A 3,642-nucleotide genomic window follows, 5' to 3' on the forward strand; every position below is an offset into this window, starting at 1 on the left:
ATCATTTTAAATTGCCTTAACTTTGCCCATTTTCTCCCATGCCTCTCTGTTATTCCTTAGGCAACCGTTTCATTTTAACCCACAAACTACTCATGTGATACAAGGTGAACTAAGCTAATTTTTTTTTTTTTTAACATGTTGGAACGTTAGCCTCAGAGATGGTTAGCTTTTCCCTTGTCCTTTGCTGAACATGGCAATTTAAACCACTCCGGGATTCTATTTTTATTTCACTTTTGCCAAGTTCATGAAGTAAATTCCCTCTTTTCCACTCAATCTGGTTTTTCTTCCTGCCCCAAAGGAATGATGTTGTCACTGTAATGTCTTCTAATGCACTATAAATGCTGTGATGAATTGGAGGCAGGCTGGTTTCTTCTGAGCAGGAGTCCATTATCCTGTCACAGTGTTCCTTCCCTGTAACTTAATTTTTATTGTAACAAATGACTAAGGACCAAAAAATGAAACAATGTGATGGGCCAATCTAAAGTGGCCTGACTCTGATGCTAAGTGCAGTGGAGTGACAATTGTTTGCAGCTGCCTTCCAAGGGCTCTCTCCCTGATGACATCCACTATCCAAATTGCAGTTATCAAAGGCATTTTCTGGATGTTTATGTAAGATCTTCATCCACATTGACTGACTAACAATACTAATATAAATAAAGCTCTTTGCAAAAGACATAAGCTAAGTGTTAAGAATGAGCATGTTAAGAGACAATCTTAACTGTGTATTAGAATCACCTGGAAATTGGTTCAGCTGTGCTATAGGATACCAGCTCCCATCACAGGAGATGCCAGTTTATTCGGCCAAAAATGGAGCCGAGGAATATGCATTTTAAACAAGCATCTCTCTTAATTTTGTTGGAGTCATATAGATTATATTGTGAGAAGCCCTTGCTCAGAACTCGGGTCAATAAATCTTTTCAATAAACATCCACTGCATACTTGACCTTATTTTTATAACAAGACACCGTTTTTCTGATTGGCTAACATAGTTTTAATTTGAACACAATATGTTCATAAATGGTCCATTTCCCCTTCTGTTTTATAGATTGTCACCAACATGTCTGGAAGATTAAAATCACCTCTATATTACTGATGATAAAAGAATATTAATCGGGAATCTATAGATCCCAGGAAATTCTATCAACTTGGCATGTAAGTGAATAGAGGTTTTTTTTTGCAGATCAGCAGTTTCCACATATTCTAAAATGGGTCTGTGACCCCTCAAAAGGTTAAAGATCATTATTTTATTTTATTTTTTATTTATTTTTTTTTGGCAGAGCCAACTGAAGCTTTATTTTGAAAAAAAAAAAAAAGATACTCAAATTGGATTTATTCTGAAAAAGACGCTTACATTGGCTTTTAGGTGGGGTCATGGGCGAAAGGGGAAACCCCCGGCAGTCGACTCCCGCCAGGTGTGGGCAGAGGACAGGGGCGAAACCTCAGGTCTCCTATGCAGATGCTCCCCTGCACAGCTCCATCTGCAGGAGCCAATGAGCGGGGGAGGCTGGGAGGGACCGCAGGAGCCTTTCACTTGGACAGGACATCAGAGGACTCGGCCACCAGCTTCCCATCTCGAGTCTCAATCTTCTTCACAACCACAGCCTTGGAACTGGTGCGGCTGAAGGAGCCGGGGCTCAGGCTGTATTTGAAGCCAGGGGTCCCGTAGGACGAAGTCAGTCCACCTGCGTAGCCACTGGTGGTCTTGGTGTGGATACTCATGTTCTGCATCCCAGACTCCAGCCGGCTCTCCTCGCCTTCCAGCAGCTTCCTGTAGGTGGCAATCTCCACGTCCAGAGCCAGCTTGTCATTCATGAGCTCCTGGTACTCGCGCAGCTGCTGCGCCATGTCCTGCTTGGCGTTCCTCAGAGCGGCCTCCAGCTCGGCCAGCTTGGCCTGAGCATCCTTAACAGCCATCTCACCACGCTGCTCAGCGTCAGCGATGGCAGCCTCCAGGGAAGCCCTCTGGCCTTTGAGACCCTCGATCTCAGCCTGGAGACGGTTGATGTTCCGGTTCATCTCAGGAATCTCCGTCTTCGTGAGATGAAGGTCATCCCCGTGCTTCCCAGCCAGTGTCTGCAGCTCCTCATACTTGATTTGGTACATGGTCTCGGCCTCAGCCCGGCTGCGGTTGGCGATCTCCTCATACTGGGCCTTGACCTCAGCGATGATGCCATCTAGGTCCAGGTTGCTGTTGTTGTCCATGGACAGGACCACAGACGTGTCAGAAATCTGAGACTGCATCTCATGGATCTCCTCTTCATACAGTTGCCTGTAGAAGTTGATCTCATCAGTCAGCCCTTCCAGGCGGGACTCTAGCTCTACCTTGTTCATGTAAGCTTCATCCACATCCTTCTTGATGATGAGAAATTCATTCTCCATGTCTGTGTGCTTTTGGATTTCATCCTCATACTTGGTCTTAAAGTCCTCCACCAGCCCCTGCATGTTGCCAAGCTCCACTTCCAGCTTCAGCTTCTCCTGGGCCAGAGTTTCCAGCTGCCGACGGAGGTTGTTAATGTAGCTCTCAAACATGTTGTCTATGTTGCTTTGGGCAGTCTTCTGCTGCTGCAGGAGGTTCCATTTGGTCTCCAGAACCTTGTTCTGCTGCTCCAGGTGCCGCACCTTGTCGATGAAGGAGGCAAATTTGTTGTTGAGGGTCTTGATCTGCTCCTTCTCCTGGGTGCGGACGGCCTGGATGTTGGGATCCACCTCCAGCTTGAGGGGGCTCAGCAGGCTCTGGTTCACGGTGACAGCTGTGATGCCCCCCAAACCTGGGGCCCCACCGTAGCTTCCAGCCATGCTCATGCCGGTGCCCAGGCTGCCCCGAAAGCTGCTGCCGCTGCCCACTCAGGAAAAGGCCGAGGAGCTGATGCGGGAGCCGGGCCCACTGGTGTAGGAGCGGCTGCTGAAGGACCTGGGGGCAGAGGTAGACACCTTGTAGGACTTCTGGGTCACCCTGATGGACATGGTGGAGGCTGGAGAGGAGGCGAGGAGGCCGAAGCTGAGTAGGAGTCGAGGAGAGGATTCGAGAAGCTGCTTCTCAGTGAAAGATCATTATTTTAAAAATGGAAAAACTTAGCAGTATTGGCCTTATTAGTATGAAACTTCCTCACTCAAATAATTGGTTGTAATGTCTAAACAGTACAACTGATTATATATCGAAATAGTACAACTGATTAAGACTATAGCTTAAAAAGAGACTATAGTTTTATAGGTGATCAACATTTTATAATCAAATAAAGTTTATTTCAAACCTTCTTACATATTCAAATGTTGTCTGATGTTTGCAGTTTAACATGTATTATAATCAGATTGTCCCAGAAGCACTGAAACTTCTTTCCTAAGAAATATTTAGTAATGAAGGATAGAACCACTAGGTTTCACTTCCAGTGTTTTAAATGGTGTCTATTTTAGAGGCAACGTGAAACTGAACCAAGTTTGGAAGATAGTGGAATCTCAGCATCAATTCATCTATTAAATATGTATTGAGGGCCCATCAAGAAAAATGAAAAACATTTGTTTACTGAAGCCTGAGGTTAGCAGGTTTGTGAAATATCCCAGTTTCATCTAAACACACCTGTGAGTCCTCATGGTGGAATCCTCCAGTTGTAAATTCTCAATTGGATTGTGATTTCAGTAAAAATC

General features: G+C 45.2%; 1 pseudogene; it reads right to left on the bottom strand.

Moving 5' to 3' along the window:
- Window positions 1-1,304: 1,304 nt before the first annotated feature.
- On the bottom strand, window positions 1,305-3,043 carry LOC109565227 (keratin, type II cytoskeletal 8 pseudogene; annotated as a pseudogene).
- Window positions 3,044-3,642: the final 599 nt, after the last annotated feature.

Source organism: Bos indicus, chromosome 10, assembly GCF_029378745.1.
Source record: "Bos indicus isolate NIAB-ARS_2022 breed Sahiwal x Tharparkar chromosome 10, NIAB-ARS_B.indTharparkar_mat_pri_1.0, whole genome shotgun sequence".
Classification (NCBI taxonomy): Eukaryota; Metazoa; Chordata; class Mammalia; order Artiodactyla; family Bovidae; genus Bos; species Bos indicus.